This window comes from Canis lupus, chromosome 11 (genome assembly GCF_011100685.1).
Source record: "Canis lupus familiaris isolate Mischka breed German Shepherd chromosome 11, alternate assembly UU_Cfam_GSD_1.0, whole genome shotgun sequence".
Classification (NCBI taxonomy): domain Eukaryota; kingdom Metazoa; phylum Chordata; class Mammalia; order Carnivora; family Canidae; genus Canis; species Canis lupus.
In genome coordinates this window covers 49,186,810-49,206,624 of record NC_049232.1, presented here as the reverse complement: position 1 = coordinate 49,206,624, position 19,815 = coordinate 49,186,810, and the positions used below count along the sequence as shown (strand labels likewise).

The following is a 19,815-nucleotide window of genomic DNA, read 5'->3' as shown; positions in this document are numbered from 1 at the left end:
AAGGATTAGGTTAAACAGATGGCATATTACGTAAACAGACATTATATGAACAGCTGCTAAATTGAAATATATTGGACTTTACAATACTTTCAATATAATAAAACCTCATCTGAACATGGCTAATTCTATAGTAATATCCATAAATTACCAATCATTTGAAATTCATAGCTTTTATATTCTCTTATTAACCAATAAAATGATAAGTATAAAATAAAAGAGGAGAGAATAAATGGAAATATTTAATTTGTATTAAACAGTAAATTCCCAGCAATAAGTAAGACCTGGAACCATGTGAATGGGGAGAGACTCTTGGAACTAAAAAGCCCATAATTGATTTCAGAAAGCAGTGGCGTGTCCCCTGTGCCTCCAAAATGTTGCTTTTTCCCTCTCTAATACTGCATTTCAAAGATACCGCAGATGTGGCTGGACCTAGAGAGGAGGAGATGAGGAAATGGACAAGTTATATATTTTTGTTGTTCTTAGAACTCTCCTTTTACTGTGTTTTTATTTCCCCTTCTGCTTTCCTGCCTCCTGCTGGATATGTCTCGCTTTCTGTCACAGGTATTTCTCAGATCCTTGATGAACCCATCTGTCTGAGTTCTCCAGCAGAGCCTCTGCAACAGAAAAGGGGAATCATTTAAGAGGATGAATGCATTAAAAGTAAGAAATGGCAGGCCTCCAAAGAGCTGCCCCTGAGTGACAGGTAGTTGACAGAAGGCCATGGAAAAAGACAGGAAGCTAGATTTCTGTTATCAAGAACACAAGAGGCAAGGAAGATGGTCCAATTTCAATATGAATTAATGCTTCTTTTACGAAGGTCACTAGGTTCACCACCTTTGAAGACTTACCAGTCATCAAACTCCAGAGACCTACCTCTGGTAGGTCCGTATCTCCCATTGCCCTGACTCACAGCCCCAGGCCTCTCTCCACTAGCATCTCTGCCTTCCTCACTTCTCAATTTTGCCTTTGGTTTGCTGCCATAGGCACTTGGTGAGACAGTCTTGCACTGGAGGTATTTTTCTCTGGTCTGTTAAGTCCTTTTGGCTCTGCAGATCCCATAGACTGTTTTGATGGTCTGTTTACGCTTCTGAGAGCACACAAATGAGGGAGGAGAGCAAGGCTGGTATGCTGTTCTTCAACTTGTCCTATGGTAGAACAAGGCAGGGGTTCTCAGATCAGGGTGAACCATCTTTTCACCTACTTTTTAACTAAATGGCTCAGTTACAAGGTTCTGTAAATACCTGTTTTCTGAGAAACTCCACCTTCAAATAAATAAACCCACAAACCATAAAATTGTCTGCGTCAGGAAATTGTCATGAAGAGAATTAAAGGAAGATAAGATGCTAGGAGGTGATGTTAATTTATGTAAATTGATGAGAGTTTTCTCTAAAAGGTGACATTTGATGAGGGATCTCTGTTTCCATGCTAGATCATGTCCCACTAGAACGTGCATCCAGTAGGGCAAGTATTTATTGTTTATCCCTACTCTGAACCTAGGGCTTAAAGCAGTACTGACATATATTGGAGATCAGAACTAATTTGTTGAAAAAATTTGATGAATTAAGTAATACTCTCTTCAGTCTTCCCTTTTTAAAAACCACATGGAATTTGGTAAGACATTAAAATATTCTTATCACAATTAATTATATAATCTCTTTCTAAAAGTTTAGTCCTCAGCCGACAGGATTGGCTAATTGGAGCAGTTTATTACCAGAAAGATTATTTTTCTTAAAAAGGAACCCACAAAAATGACACAGTAACACAGTGAACATAATGAAAGTGGAGTTTGGAACCTTTTGCCCCTTCAGTTTAATTCATTTTATCTGGGATTTATTTCTTCTGGAGGAGTGACTGTTTCTCCACTCAGGATGTAATGCAAAAATTCTTTCTTTGGTGAATTTCGTTTTCTCCTGAAACAGAAAGAGGACTGTGGATATCAGATTCAAACCAACCTTTTCAAATCTGCCTGTCAGATGTGTGACTTATATATAAAATAGTAAAACAAGAAGGCACTTGGGGCCTTTACAGATTAATAGGTTTTAGAATCATTCACCTCCAAGTCTGCACTTCAAATTGACCTAGTTCAAAGTGGTCAAGGTGGAGCATTTCTGTTATATATATTTAAAATCCTATTTCAGTTCCAAAAGTAGTGTTCAAAGACATGGAGAGCAAAGTTGAAACAAGGGAGGAAAAGGGCTGGCAGATGAGAGTCAGAAAAATAAACCTGGAATAAGTTTTGAAACATAGGCAGAACTTAATGACTTTGCTTTCCTACACACATAAATCAAATTAGTCTAAATTTGTCTTTATGGATAAGTTATATTCATATTTTAAACATAATTTATAATGAACTTGGAATAATTTATAACTTTTCACCTTATTTCTTAACAAAAAGATTTTTATTCATTCATGAGAGACAGAGAGAGAGGCAGAGGCAGAGGGAGAAGCAGGCTCCCTGCAGGAAGCCCCGATGAAGGAGTTGATCTGAGGACCCTGGGATAAGGACCTGAGATGAAGGCAGACACTTAACTGACTGAGCCACTCAGGTGCCTGTTTCACCTTAGTTCTTAAAATTGATGCTTTGCTACAGATGACAGTTTGAACAAGAAGATATTTTTCTTTTTTGAGTTTAGAAAAAATAGAAATTAAAATAGACACAATAATTAGATATTTCTGCTCTGTATAGCAAGAAAGCATGCAGTTTTTCTGTGTAGCTTTTCCTCATTCACCTCTCGAGGGAGCTAGACAAGCTGGTGCAGAATGTAAGGTCCTAGGAGGGGACAAGGAGCAAGCAAAATGCATCTTAAGACAGCCTTTGATTCCCATTCTTTTGTTGCACTGGGGGACAGAAGCAGAAAAAATATGACCAAAAAAGTGATTTAGTTAAAGGACTCTGTAGAATTTAGGCAGAGAAAAATAGCATGTCGAGCACATAATTCTGTAAACATGTATGTGCAAGCACTTGAGGACTCACAAGTGTTTATACTTTGAAATATAGCATTAACTTCTGTCACTTTCCAAAGAGAAAACACACGTTTTCAGATATGTGGAAAAAATGACAAGATCAAAATTACAAGATTTTGACTTTTTTTAATAATATTTAGATTCTATCTCTGCTGTTCTGTTTTCTTTTATCATGATAAATTTGTAATTCATCAAACTCATTGCTTGTTCCTACTTTATTTCCCACTTTTTAAAAAAACATGCAAATTGTTTATGAATTACATAAATATACACATCCATGATATACATAATATATATGTATTAGTTACATGTGTTTTACAGTAATAGTTTTCAAATGCGTTACAAATATAAATAATTTTAAGTGAAAGCATACTTGGAATTTTAATTTGTAAAATACAAATGTGGCCCCTTAGGTCTTTTTTTTGTGTTTTGTTTTGTTTTGTTTTGTTTTGTTTTGGCCCCTTAGGTCTTCAGCATATTTCTCCTTTTTTACTAGGATTATGTAGATATGCATTGAATTAGGGAAATACATATGTTAGGCCTTTTTTAAAAAATAAGCTTCCTAAAATGGACATTATCTTTTTTAGTTCATTAAGCTAACATATAAATTAAGTGAGTGGATTTGTATGGCTCAATATTTATGTTTTTGAGCCCTCATACATAAATACGCAGTTGTATATATGGAAGTAAATTTTAGAAAGGGACATATGAACTTTCTTAAATGAAAAATGATAAAAACAACATAGTGAAAGACTTTATAACAGAAACCATCTCTGTGTCCTGTACAAACAAACATACCCAAAATAAAGAGAGGTTCAGAAAGATTAAAAATAAAAGGCACATGGAAAACAGTGACTGTAATCTAATCAGGCATGATATAAATCAAGCCAAAAAATAGTATTTAATAGAAAGAAGACCTTGCAACACCAAAGGCAAAAATTTACAATGAAGAAATTTAATATCTATGTACTCAATAATACAACAATTGCTGCATAAAAAAGTAATAAAATCCAAGTAGCATCAGTAAGATTTTCAACAATTCTAGGAGAATGTGCATATATCTTTCAGATTAAGACAGAATCAGAAGAAACACAATATTCAAAATGGGACAGTGCCAACATAATCAGTAAGGTAGATATCAGGAATTTATAGTGAGCTCCAAACCCCAACAATGAGGAATGCAGTTGAACACACAACATTTACAAACGCTTACACTCTATTAGGCCATAAAGAAAATCTCCATAAATATGAAAATACAGAAATGATGAACATTTTCCGAACATGATTCCATAGAAGTAGATTCTAGGCTCAAAAAGTAAGTATCTATGCAGTCTGAATTTAGGATACTGAAAGAATTGAACCAAATAGTAAATGGAGGAAACTTAGTTACTATAAAGGCAGCACTTAATGTTATTGTTGACAAAGTGGAATAAACAGCTGAGTTAAACAACTTTTAAAAGTCATGAAATAATTATACAAAACAAAAAGGAGAAGCCGGTATTTACAACAACATAAGCCATAAGAAGGAGAAAATGGCCTCCGAAGAGAGAACATTACAAAAATCAGAAGAGATATATGTGCATAACTGTATGCAAATAAATTTGAAAATCTAGATGAAATACATAACTTTCTGGGAAAATAAAATATGCTCCAATTGGGAGATACTCAAAACAGAAAGTTCAAACAGAGTAATTTCGTAGAAGAACCAGAGGAATGTGGCAGACTTCTCTTGCATGAGATAAGTAGGCCCAAAATAGTTTCACTTGGGGATTCTCAAATACTGAAACATTTTTTTTAATTCAAATGCTACTTAAACTACTCATGGGTTTTGAAAATTAAAGCTTTCAAAAATTTTATATAGCAGGTATAAGAATGGTGCCCAAACCTGAAAAATGTTAAGCACAAGAAAGAGAACTGTTGACCAATCTCATTTATGAAGAGCAAAGCAAAAATCTGAACTATCATTTAATCAAAAATAAACCAAGAATATACTAAAATTATGATATATATGACCTAGTGGGGTTTGTTCTAGAACTGCTAAGGTAATTCAGAAAATGTAAATCCATTAATATATCTTGTGTTAATCTAATAGGAAACAACAGCAACAACAACAACATATGATCATCTTACTAGAAGCTGAAAAGGAATTTGACAAAACTCAAATCCCAGTCCTTAAATGAAACCACTCAGTAAGATGGGAACTGATGGATTTTTTCATGATGAAATACAAATTAGCTTTTGAGCTCACATCTTGCTTTATAGAAGTTATTATATCTTTGCCCAAAACTCCAAGAAAAATCTGTTTTGCTTCTATTTCATATGCTTTTGTAAGTATTAGCCAATGAAACAAGCCAAGGAAAACTAGCAGAGACATGGAAGTTGAAAAGGAAGAGAACAAAATGGCACTTACATTATGAGGGAGAAGGATATGACTTCCAGTATTATACTCATGTTTCCTTTTGATAAACTAGACAGTAGTCTTACTTCCGTCTGCATAAGGTGCCTGGAGTGGGCTGATGGGCAAATAGGAAGAGCATGACACGTTTAGGGCACACACCATATTGTTACAGCAGCCTTGCCCTCTGCCTATTCTTGTGCCTCCCCTGCACAATCCCATGGTCACCCTGGCACCATCAAGTGGATTATACTCCTTTGTATCATTAAGCTAAAAAGCATGTCTTTTATATATTTTAGAATTACCAAATTAATCATGAATATAAGACACATTAGAAGACTGGTTAATATTCTTGGACTTCTGCACATATTTGTTTTCATTTTTCATGCATCCTAGGTTCCTAATTTCATTTGCCATGTGATAGGGGTGACTCCCCTATCATTCTAGGTAGAGAACTAATGAAGAGAAACATTGTGGGCAAATACAAGCATCCTAGAGAAGGTTTAGGAGAACATTTTTAAAGATGTAGAGCTGTAGCTCACCATGTGCCCTTTACTGACTCTTCTCTGGGCATCTGTTTCATTATCTGTGAAATTATCCTCAGTCTCATACTGACACTGTTTATGTGGGTTGAATGGAAATAACATTGTCATCATGAAATGGAGTGCTCTATATAAATGAGATGTATTATTTTTACAAAAATGAATTATTTTGGAAAATTGAGAACATAACCACTTAAGGGGTGGAACACAGCAGCTGTTGAACAGTACACTTATAGAACTACAGTACAATTTGGAACAGGGTGCCAGAATCTGCTGTCTAATTTTATTTTTCAAAATGAAATTACTGGAAGAATTTAGCTCTGCCGCACAGTGCAATTATCTAAATGGGAATTGGCTGGGGAACAAGGGTTAATAACCTCATCTCTTTCAGGGTCTTGGTTTTAATTTGTTATCAAAAAATGAGCTGATTTACACATTACCAAAATGGAACACATTAATAATATATAAATTTAAGTTTTCCAGTGATCAAATCCTCTGCCTTATTCTTGGAACCCTTGTTTTGGTTTCTTGGTTCTGTTTTCATTTCTATTTTCCTATAGGTAGAGCCTAAAACATTCAAACTCTCTGGACCCAGACTAATCAGATTATCGAAGTCCATAATCTTAAAGAAGTAGTTGGCAAAATATGCTGAATTTAGCATATTGATGGTAAAGATAGCATATAAGAGAGTGGCTGTCATTATCTTTCTTTTTTTTTTCTAATCTAGATGATACTCAGGAGAGTAAATATAATTCATTTATGAGAAGGGAACTAGATAAATTCCACTGGAAAAGCTATTATTAATCAGTCTTGATTGGGTTGAACCCTTAACTTCTATATGTAAGACATCCTTAATTGTATTATGTTTTGGAATAGTTGTTAATATTGTTCAATTATTGAAGTCTTCAATTTGATACTACTTCCCCCTTCTTATTGCCAATAGAACATTTTCCCACATAATCTATCATTGCAAATAATTCTTAAAATATATTTTACACAGCAGTAAAATTATCCACATGATTTATTAGGCAGAAAAGCAAAAATTAACGTAGTTTGGTAGAATATGTTTCCTTTCTTTGGAACACTGATGTGATGAAGGAGGGTTCTGTTTTCTAAGTTTGAAAAAAAAAATTGCCTGGAGCATAATTGGCTAGCTCTATGATTTTAAATAATTAATTCAAATTTTATTTGTTTTGGTGATTTCCTCTACATAATATAAATAATTGTATACATGAGATTCAAATCAAATAAGTTATTATTATTCCCAAGAAGGAAATAATAGGAAAGATAATGAATCACAGTATTGGAGATAAAAACTTGTGGTAAATCACTACTGCTCACCAATTCACCCAATTTCCCCTTCTTTCCTGGCACGTGAGAGAACCGTACTATCCATTCTCATAGAGGTGCCATGTGTGCATTACGTGATTCTCTCTGTTCCCTTTTCCAATGGCAGACCTTGAAGCCTAGGCTCATATGGTATATTAGAAAATGATAGTGCTTCCATCAGTCTAGGTCCCTGAGTAGCCACAAGAAAAAAATGTCCCTGCAAAACTGGTATTGGACGTATAATGTGAATGAGAAATTGACCTCTTTTAGTTAGATCCACCGAGAGAAGAAGTTGTTGTTCAGCACAGCATAAAATAACCCATATTTACTATTACACTATTAAAACTGACGTGTCCATAGGTTAAAAGGTAAGAAAAGACATATTCAGAATTGTGAATACATAAAATAAGTTGAACCAGAACAACATAAATGACTCTTTTAATGTTGAATATAATTCATTGTCAACCTGTTTACCAAAAAAGTAGTAATACATAAGTAACCTTTTTAATAAACACAAAAAACCTGATATTCAAATTAATCAGTCATTTTATATTACTTTGAAAAATTTACAAGAGAATTTTATGAGTACTTTTATTGCTCATCTTCTTAAACACATATGTGCTGAGAAAAGGTAAGGGTTATTAGAGTTTTCAATACGGTAATAAATTTAGCACAGTTCCAGGTAACAGAATGGAGTGAGAGTTGAATTATTAGGCATTTTTATGTTTTTGTGGTATATTTCTGAAATATATTAATTTTAATAAATATCTGCTTTGCTATATGCAAGGAAAAATAAAGATTAGAACAAAGGATTCCATAGAGAAGTCTGTTCAGAATTTCTTTTTACACAATCAAATTTTATGAGTCACATTTGATACCCTTAGGAAAAGGTTGCAAGGAAAAGTTTCGGCTCTGCTAAATCAAAGATGTAGAAATAAAAAAAATTAAGCAATCAACCTTCAAATCACTGATATTGTTGTCAGTAAGGGCACAGCTTTGTGCTCCCATTTGCTGATGCAAATCAAGCTAATGATTTTGGCATTTTCAGGAAGGTAGTGTTTGCTGTATTTTGAATATCTCATCCTACCACAGGTGACATATACAATTGAGATTAGGAAGGTAATCAGTAAAAAGAATACATTCAATTTTTTAAAAAAATGGGCACAATTGCCTTTTTACATAAATGTCATAAGTAATTAGCACAGTGTTAAGATCCAATAAGATGTTCCTCCCAGCAGTCCTGGCAGGTCCTTAGTAGTATCATAACTGAACACACTAGAATGGGGTTCGTTCTTAAATAAAGTGTATAAAAGTACCAGAAGTTTGGAAGAATATGAAAAGCAGAACTAATGGAATGAGAAAAGCAACTCTTTTCACTTTACTTGGTATTCTGCAGCCCTTCTGAAACATGAACAACATAGCTTCCATCACGAACCTGGCAATTCTGTATATAGCCAGGAATTTTGTCTGCTTGTTCCTTACCTCAGAATCACTCATGGAGACACCAGAAAACCAACTGTCACAACTCTATCTTAGTTTAGTAGTGCTGCCTTTAACCTTCTCATTAGGTAAATTTTAAAGTTAAACTAATGAATTTAAGCTTTAGATTATTTCTGCACATGGGCCTCTGAGTGCTCGAGTTTATAAAGTGTTCTGCATAGAGAGAAGAAGCCAGATTACAATTAAGAAGCATTTCTGTGTGACCATTTCTGGTAGAAAGACCAGACAAATCTTCACAGAAAGTTAATGAGATTTACAAGACTTCTGTTAATTATTTTCTGTAAAATATATCTACTTTCATACCTAGTTTTATATTTGTAATTATTCTTTTTCTAAAATAAGACTCCTCAACTTTCCTAAGACTTTGGTCTCTCCAAACCTGGAACTTCTCCCCAGGAAAAATGAGTTCATACTCTTTACCCCATCACTGACTTATATAACAGAGCCCCTGTGTCACTCATCTACAGCTATTGTAATGTTTGTTACCTGTCCTCAAATTGCAATGATTTATAACTATAAGCACTTAACTCACAAATATGGAGGGTAATATCAGCTAAATTTAGTTGGACTCTCAAGTCTGGGGTCAGGTGGGTAGAAGCTGAGCTTGGATGGTTCTAGCTTGGTCCACTGGGTTAACTTGGCTCTATTCCATATGTCTCTTCTCTGTTGGGCTTCTCTGTGCATCTTCACACAGCAATGGCAGAGGGAACATGTAAAAGCCGGTGTAACCATCTGTACATCCCATCCACTAACATCTCATTAACCAAATCACAGGGAGGGCTTAGCTCAGAATCAAAAGTACAAAAACAACTTGTAACTTTGGAAAGTGCTCATTAAAATATTTCAAGTTCTGAACTTTTAAAGATATAAACTGAGATATTTACTGTTAATATTAGATGATAGATATTAGTTCTTAGATTTGCTTCAAAATAATATGAAAAGTGGAAAATGTATGGGAATGAGAGGAAGTAAGATAGATCATGAATATTTCTCAGGAGTATCTCAACTTTATTGAGGTTGAGGGGTGGCTACATGATGTTTATTATCTTACTTTTGCAAATGCTTAGGGAGGGAGGGATGGAGCCTTTATTAGCCAATCATTGCACTAAGGATAATGGGGTTATCTTTAGCAATAATTGACTCTTTTTAGTGTAGGAATTATATAACTTTCATGTAAAATATGATATCTAGAGAAAAATGGAGAATAGAAATTACTTTTATTACGTAATATTAGTTGGTTATATAAAAAAGAACAAATGTCTTACCAACTATGTACTGTTAAGAAAGATTTGTTTCTAGTTGATCATTGCATACATTTATGTAATTAACAACTATTTACTGAGCTCCATCTATGTGCCAGGCACACCTCTGGGCTCTGCCCATAGAGTGAGTTAGATGGATGAAGTTTCTGATCCTAAGGATTTTATAGTTGTATTAGTTTTTATTGTTGCTAACAAATTACCACCACCTTGCTAACTTAACACACACATATACACACACACACACATCTTACAATTCTGTAGGTCAGAAGTCCAACGTGACTCTCAGTGAGCTAAAATCAAGGTGTTTACAGGACTTCATATCTTTCTGATAGCTCTAGAAGAGACCTTGTTTTCTTGCATTTTCCATATTCTGGAGGACTCTCACTTTCCTTGGCTTGTGACTCTTTTTCTTCATCTTCACAGTCAGCAATGTTACATTCCTTTGTGCTTTTCTGCTATAAACCTATTTCCCTCTGACTACAGCCAGGAAAGGTCCTCCATTTTTAAGGATCCACATGATTAAGTTGAGCCTACCTGGACAATCTAGAATAACCCTCCTTGTCTCAAGGTACTTAATTACATCTGGAAAGTTCCTTTTGTCATGTTAGGTAACATAATTATAGGATCCAGGATTTAAGATGTAAACTTTGGAGGGACATTTTTCTGCTTACTACAATAGCTAAATGATGGGAGAAAAAAAATAAGTCAAAGATATACTTTCAGACACTGATGTATACTATAAAAGCCATGAAGCAGTGATATGATAGTTACTTGCAGAACGTGTATAAGAGAAGCCCTCAGTAAGGAAGTGGCATTTAAGTTGGGACTCTTATTAACAAATGGAGATAATGTTGCAAAGCTGGTGGGCAGATCATTTCTAGTAAAGGCAAAGACCATATAAATGCCCAAAGTGGAAGAATAGTAAGAAGGTTAATAAATGAACTGGATCCTAAAAAGCTAAGGGGAAAGTAGTATTCTATGAGTCAGGAGAGTTAGTTAGGGTCCAGATTTACTGGCTTGTATAGTATCTGATTTGCTCTCATTTACTCATTTTATATCAATTGACATGAAGAGCCAACCAAGGGCTTTAAGGAAAGAAAAGACAACCTGATTTATGTTTAAAAATAATATCTGGCTGGGGCACCTTGGTGGCTTAGTTGATTAAGTATTTGCCTCTTGAGTTGGGCTCAAGTCATGATCCCAGGGTTGTAAAATTGAGCCCTTGGGCTCCTTGCTGGATGTGGAGGCTGCTTGAGATTCTCTCTCTCCCTCTTCCTCTGCCCCTTCTCCCATTTGTGTGCATTCTCGTTCTCTCTCTCTCAGAATTAAAGTAAATAACATCTGGCTGCTTTGTGATAATAAACTGTAGTTGTCTCTTCTCCATAGCTCCTATTACAGGCCTTGGTTATTATGTCCTAAATTAGTAAACTGATACATTTCCAATATTATTTAACAAAGTACTCCTTTTCAGTTATTAATGCTGATTTTGGAAAAGGATCCAAAAGGATATGAAAAGGATTCAAAGGGATATGAAATTTAGAATGGATAATGGAAGAATTAGTCAAATCGGCTAAATTATTATTTATTTTATGTAAACTTTTTTCAGTAGAGGTAATTTTATTTAGCATTTGTCTTACAGGTTCAAATAGTATTAAGAATAAAATGTTCACATATGTTTTTAACAAAAAATCACATATATTTTAACAAAAAACCCCAGTTGTCTAGGGCCCCCCTATCATATTAAATCTAAACGAGAAGAAAACCAATCATCCCATATTAAAATGTTCAAAACCAGTGCTATTATTTAAATTTCTGGGTAGGCAACTATTTCACAGGACTTATTTTCTGAATATATGGGTAAAAATTTATAGGATTGGCAGGAGATAGATGAAAGAAATACTACCTTATCAGAAATTTATGCTATTTTGATGAATGGGAGAGAATGATCCACGTTTATAAGTTGTACTGTACTAAATGGATGAGCTGTGCTGTTTTCTCTTGTAATATACTCCACTTAAAAGATCATTCTGTGAACAGCGAAGTTATTGGGAGTAGTTTAGATGGTCAAATTTGCACATATTATTAGCTGGTGGCTAGGGAAACCATAAAAACAAAGTTAACTGTTGAAGGCATATACCTTCTACCCACCCTATCAGAACGAAGATACCAAGTTCTTATAGTGGCAGTGAGTGTTCTAAAATCTATATGAGGTTTTAAATTATATCCTTCTGTCTCTTCTGCATGGTACACATATAACCAGGACTATCCCTCTGGCAAAGAGTTCTGGACTCTTGATAATATTGATAAAAATTGAATTAAAATTTAGAATCGACTCTGAGAAATGAAATTACAAAAAAAAAGTTTTTTTTTAATTTTATTTTTCCTATTTTCAGTATAATAATTTTAATATGTCATTACATTAAAGGATAAATCTGAAAAATTCATGATATTGAAATGACATGCTATAATGTAAAACCTTGTCTTTCTGTCAGTCATTAATGTGTGTATGTAATGAAATTGGAGTATATCCTTATAATCATATATCCATGTACAAATATAGCAGATTTCAATGAAATTTATCATCAGGAATTGAAAACAAAATCAACACATATTTTAAGTGTAAAACTTCATTTGAGCACTATAACTGCTTTCTGATGCAGTTCAGGGTCACTGTACTGACAATTTTGGCATCACTGTTTTCCTTCAGTAACCCACATTCAAAGTGGTGGCTCTTCACTGAAAATGGACATTCTTTCTGAATAGCCTTGTATCATTAATGGATCTGTAATTATGGAACAACTGTGCTTTTCTATAAAACTTCAACAAGATCTGTTCTTGAATCTTCCTTTGGTAAATAAAGATGTAATAGAAACTAAGGCACTTTCCTCTCACCCTCTACTCCAATGAATAAATAAAAGGAAGCTACATTCAACAAGCTGCTTTATTTTCTACTCTCTTTTTTTCCTCTCTTGCTTTTCTGTAGACCAAGGAGGAGTAATAGAGCAATTAATCATGTGATACTCGTATCCTGACAGCACCGGCCTCTTCTGACTACATTTATTGCTGTACTGCCAAGCCTCTTTTTGCCATATCCTCTGGCTTGTCATAGCTTTCCCCGTAAATCTCCATGCTATCAATTATTTAGCACAAGCAGCATTATGCATCAATTCAAGAATGATTACTTAGGTAGCGTAATCAATAAATAGCAGGTCTATTAAAACCCGGCTAATAATGGAAGATACCAGAAAGATTATATATAATCTGCTCTGTGCTTTACACAAAAGATGCTATCATAAATAGAGTTCATTTGCACCAGTAATGTCATTTTAAAATTTTGTGACAGTAAAGCATAAACATCTCAATGTTCTGACTTGCTAATAGATTGTTAGAGGGGATACAAATTGATCTACTGACATACTATTGAAGTTTCAGACTTTGACCTCAAGAAGAACAGAACTCTACTTTGTCATTTTCCTGGGTATGAGTTTCAGTAATTGAAACACTCTAAGGGGTCTTTGAAGATGGCCTGGTCACTTCTAATTAGGAAGATCCAGAAGGCATTGCAATCTGAATAAAATTGAAATTTGCAGAACAATCTCATAGTCTTTCGAGTAGGTCTTCATCTCTAGATTCTTCTCAGTATATGGGAAAGGCATCGTGAGACAGATACCTAAGCCAATAATTTTCCTCTAGAGATCACAGGGGAAACTGTCTTTTGTGTGTCTGCTCAGAACTTTCCTTTAAGAAGCAGTCTCTAAAATGTTATCATTGCTCTTTCTACTGCTGAATGTCAGTTGTCCATCCTGGTGAGTGCATTGATTATGGAATTTATAGCATGATACCGAATCATATCCAGACACTACAGAGGGCATATTTCATAACAGAGACTCAGCCCTCATGAGATTCACATGGTTACTCATGTTCTTCATCATTTGTTTTATGTAAACTTGAAAATATTTTGAGGTGGCTGGCTTCATAGGTGGCTGGCTTCATTCAGCAGTATCTTCTTAAAGAAGAAAGACTGGGCTTTAGGATGATGAGCATGTCTTGGTGTCTATTACAAAATAATGAAAAATATGTTTACATTCTAGAGTAATGAGAATCTAAAACTCTTGGAGATACATAATTATAAATTCCATAAATATATTTATTTATATTTATATTCATAAATATAAATTCTTGGAGATACGTAATTATAAATTATAAATACAATATATAAATTATATGTTGTATACAATATATGTGCAATGTTTACTGAGTGAGTACACAAAGTGATTTGAGAATTTACTGTCTGTCTGGACAAGGTAATCAATGATATTTCTAGCTTGTTTCTTTTATTTTTTATTTTTATTTTTTTTTGCTTGTTTCTTTTAATGTTTGTTCCAGTGGCAAGTGATAATGCTTACAGCTTTATGTGCAGCCTAAATTGAACTAAAAGGAGGAATTCAAGTTCTTTTGAAACATAAGAAGGAAAGAGAGAAGGAGTAGTTTATGTTCTCAGAGTTCCACATATAAGGGTACCGTGTCTTCCTGAAAATAAAATTGTGTTTATCTCTATGTTGATATGTTCAGTAAAGATAAATATGATTTCATCCTCAAACTATATTAAACCATAAGATACAATTCCAATGCAATATTTTTGTTTCTTTTAAACTTTCTGTAACTTTATTTATTTTTCTCTATATTAGGCAGTAAATCATGTTTACATGTAGTAATGGCAACAAAAAGGATGAAGTCATTTGCTCCCAGGTCAGTCTCTACGATGAAGCTATTGTTTTTTCTTCTCGGGAAATCACAGGCATAAAAGACAATGAATTTAAGAAATTAGGACAAATACACATTTACACAAAATACAAAATAGCAAGAAAACACATTCACTATCAAAACCATTTCTGGCTTTGTGGTATCAGCTAATATTCAATATTCTGTGCAAAGGGCTCCTGACTAATCCACTGAGCCAAAATTTTATTTCTGTAGTAGCCACTTAACAATTTCAGCTTATATTCAGAATGACCAAATCAGGACTCATGATTTCTCTTCTCTTCAGACGCCTATTGTGTTCTTCCCCAAGTCTTCCCCATTGCAACAAATAAAATCCTTCAGTAGCTCTATCCAAAACCTGCAGAATTCTCCCTTCCACCAAATCCTCTAAGACTGGGGCAACCACCTATATTGAGTTATTTCACTTCTCTCCATTTTCACAGCTGCTGGCCTGGTCCAAACCATTTTGATTTCTTACCACTGCAGCATTCACTGTACTGGTTCAACTGTTCTGTGTAGCTCCCTCTACAGTTCATCTTCAGTACAGCTGCCAGGTTGATCTCTAAAATGCCACCACATCATGTGTGGGAAATATCAGAAAGGGAGACAGAACGTAAAGACTGCTAACTCTGGGAAACGAACTAGGGGTGGTAGAAGGGGAGGAGGGCGGGGGGTGGGAGTGAATGGGTGACGGGCACTGGGGGTTATTCTGTATGTTAGTAAATTGAACACCAATAAAAAATAAATAAATAAAAAAAAAATGCCACCACATCTAGACTACTTCTCTTGGTGAAAATCCTCTGCCTCTTAATTCTATCACCTGAAGGAAAGTCCATTCTTTTTCCTATGGCTCTCAAATACCTTGATTTGGTTATTTATCTCTGAATTTCCCCAGGACTCTTCCCGTGACCCATGAAGGTCAAACCCTTGCTTGCTTTCTGTTCTTTGAACACCAAGTCTATTTCCTTTGTAGACCTCCTGCTTTTGTTTGTCCAGCTGATCTTTCCTTCAACTATGTCAGGCTCTTTTTTGTCTTTTAGATCTCAAGTTAAATGGCACCTTGTCAGCAGAGCTTTACCTCACTGGGCTCTCTAAGTCTCTAGTCTCACAGAGAGTCATGATTCTCTGTCACATCATCAAGATTTCCATTTGCATTACTCTATAACTGTTTGAATTGAAGCTTTATGTTTGAACATGGGTGTGTCTATTCATGATTACATCCTCAGAAACTAGAATGTCTGTGACACATTATAAGTAGAGGATGAATACATATTTATTAACAATGAATACATTTTATTTTTTTTTTTTTAAAGATTTTATTTATTCATGAGAGACACAGAGAGGGAATCAGAGACACAGGCAGAGGGAGTAGGCTCCGTGCAGGGAGCTGGCCTTGGGACTCCATCCCAGCTCTTCAGGATCAGGCCCCCGGGGGGGGGGGGGGAGAGGAAGCGCTAAACCACTGAGCCACCCGGGCTGCCCTAAATTTTCTTGTTTTTAAATGTATTTCTAATTTTTCAATAAGTGATACTCTGGTATTCCATATGAATTCCTCTTATTATTATTTTATTGAATCTCTTATTTTGGACTTTATGGCTGCTTCCATTTATCTCTATGATAATTAAAACTTTCTGGAAAATATCTGCTGTATTTTGACATAAATTGAAGGAAAATCTGCACCAGTCTTCATTCCAAAAAGCTAACTTTAGTTTCCTTGCACCATGCCAACTCTGTTTTCCCTAACTCTTTCAGTGTTTGCCAATATGATAGTCAAATATGTAACTCATTGCTGTGTTAATTTATATTTATTTTGTCTCTGGTGAGTTGAACATTGTTCATAGGTTTGGGGTTATTCACATCTCTTCTGTCAATGTTTGTCTCTGGGACCCCCCCCCCCTTTTTTTAGTAAATTTGTTCATTATTTTACTCAAAATACTGGAAATTAAGAATACATATTTTAAAAATAAAACATACCCATATTAAAGAAATTCAAGTGGTCTAAATATAAGTTTTTTACACCATTTACATTTTAAAACCTTCCAAGAAATCACACAGAACAATATTTCTACCACTACAAATAACTCTGCTGCTCTATTGAACCTCTTATGTAGATGTTGACCCAGTTTAACCCTGACAAATCACAAAATGGCAACTCTGCTTTTACAGAACTTCATGGCTATTTGGAACTCAGAAATTTATTGATAAAGATGTTCATATAACTGAAATTTACATTCTATGTTATGGCAGGATAGGGAAGTAAAGTGGAAATACAGTTTTTACTTTACAAATTCAAATAATTTTTAAAAAGGCAAATAATTAGATAAGACAGCTATAAGTAAGATTGACACATATTCCAGAGAAATCTTAACACAGATTAATAAATAAGAGTATCTGGCACGTGTTATGTAGAAAGTAGTAATACAAAAGTACCTATTTGTTAGGTTAGGATTTCTGGTAATAAAAACAATCCCCCAAGTGGCTTAACACAGCAAAAACGTATGGACATATTCCACGAGTTCCTTGCTCCACACTGTCACTCAGGGATCCAGGCTGACAGAAGCTTCAGCATCTAATAACACCACCATCGGGGATGTGTATCCTGCTAAGTGCTATACCAAGGGAAGGCACTGTATAGGCATTATACTGACTCTTTAATGCTTTAATATGAAATAGACATATGACCTCACTACCCACTTAGTAGAATGAGTCATTAGCCCTCTTTAGTAATTGGGTGGATCAGGAAATAGCATAATATACCTTTACAATTTTTACTACAGGGTATAAGCAATGCCATAATTTTATGATTTTTTAGCAGGATTAACATACAAACAGATAATGGCTTCTATATTTTAGTGAAATACTCTTAGTTTCTTATTTTATCTTTAAATGAGAGACTGAAAAATGAGATATATGATATGGGTATATGCAATTTTTAAAAGCTTGGAACTCTATTATCCAGAAATAATTACATAAATGATCCCTTATTGTCAAATGGAAGGATTTTCCCTTTGGCTTATCGTGTTCAATTTTAATCAACAATGTAGGTAAGTATGGATCTATATTATCTACTGATAAAAAATTTGTTAAAAATTGAGAATTTATGGATATTATTTCAATGACTTCTGGAAGGAAAATTAGTATCTTATGCATCAGATTATAGTTTGATCACATATATATATATATATATATATATATATATATTACCCTCCAAATAGATGATTTACATGTTAAAATCTTACATTGTTCTAATTTTCTACTAGTTAGAGAATTGAATCTTATTCTATTTTTTGATCCTTCTCTTATTGCTTATTATGATGTAATTTTTATAATTTTTGATGCTTTTTTTATTGGTCCTATAAAAGTCACTTTATTCCATTTTATATTTCCACATGATGATTTGATTACTAATGATTTCTTTCAGAATAAAAATATATAACCAATAGAGTACTTCAAAGTGAATTAAAATGTAAAGTTTAGGAAATGTGGGTACATGTTCTGAGTCCTAATGTATTTACAATTCCACACATTTGTAAATGATTTGCAAATTTCTTTGAAGATATTTCATTGATAAATTATTAATTGCCTTCTTGCTTCTTCTTGTGATCTGATTTTTATTGTAAAACTTTCAAATTATACCTAATAATTGAAATGCCTGTACCTCACATAGATGTTCTCATACATGTACCATTACTGTGGTACCAAATAAGGCACTGTAATTGTTCTTAATTAGATAGACCTTTTTCTGAAAAAGGAGAAATAAATCAGTTATAAAAGTTTTAAGAGAAATAGTGAAGGGTACAACAAAGCTGAAAAGGAGAGTCTTATCATGAGAAATGCTGATAACAGATGGCATCAAACAGTGTCAGAGGCTGTTTTAGATGTCAGTTGGCCTGAACAAAAGGGCAAGACCTCTTGAAACTGGAATAAGAACACTTGATTTCCCCAGAGATGAAGGTAGATGAAAGTAAATAGGTAATTTTGTGTCTTAGGCATTTAGAGGAGCAAGGATGAATTAAGAGTTGATGAAGAGAAAAATAAAGGACAAAAGCCTGAACATACTGGCAATTTGAATTTCATAAGTTGTAGTTTGTAACTTACTTATTATGTGTCAAGCCAGTGTAATCTATTTACTTTTTCTACCAAGCTCCTAGTACCAGTGTGTACGTATAAGAAAGGGGCAGGAAGGTAGAAGGGAATGAGGAACAGGAAAGGAAAGGAGGATAGTGGAAGGGGAAGAGAGAGAGAGAGAGAGAGAGATCGAGACTGGTTGATTCATTCATTGATATTTTCTGAATATTCCAATTTGGTCTTTGGTCTCCACTTTGGAATGAAAGACCTAATGACATAATAATTGTCATTTTCATTTCATCTTTTTTTCTCCTAGAAACATGACTAATTCCAAGAAACAAACAAGTAAACTGCACGCTTGGAAATGCGTTCCTTGAAGTCCTAGATCCTCTTTGTGATTATGTGCATGGTTCAATATTTTCTGGAAAATGACTTTTTTTTAATGGAACCTACAGAAATTATATGAAATCATACTATTTTGATGTATATCTCTAAAGAGTTAAATTGGATGATTATTTTTTCATGATAACTAATTGGTGCATTAGTTTCCCATACGTACATTATTACTCTCGGCAATTTAGCTTTGAGTAATGCCTAGTAGTATCAAAGTCTTCTTGCTCAGAAATCTAGAATTAATGGCTTTTTCTTCATTTTTAAAATCCTTCACTATATCACATCTTTATTTGAAAATTCTTTAGGACTTACACCTCACTTTCATTTCCAAGTGATATATTCAATATTTATGTTTACACCTACCTCTGAAGGTGCTCTTGGATCTTTATTTTTACTTCCATTACTTTTGCTAATATTTCCTTAGTATAGTTTAGACATTACTGTCCCCCATAGAATTCATCCTTACAAGATCCCATTATTTCTGTTACAGGTAAGAATATGATTTGAATTTAGGTCTTGCTACCATCCTATGACCCAGCCATTTAAATCTTTAAGAGTACCAGTTTTCTCATTAAAAATTGCAGAAATTTGGAGTGAATAT

At 34.1% G+C, this 19,815-nt stretch overlaps 1 long non-coding RNA gene across 1 annotated transcript; it reads right to left on the bottom strand.

Annotated features, from left to right (window-relative positions):
• Nucleotides 1-271: 271 nt before the first annotated feature.
• Nucleotides 272-12,101, bottom strand: LOC111097948. Its single transcript, XR_005366418.1, has 4 exons — nucleotides 11,896-12,101; nucleotides 5,375-5,477; nucleotides 849-1,145; nucleotides 272-614 (listed from the first exon to the last, which is right to left on the bottom strand). It is a non-coding gene; the product is annotated as an uncharacterized LOC111097948 (long non-coding RNA).
• Nucleotides 12,102-19,815: the final 7,714 nt, after the last annotated feature.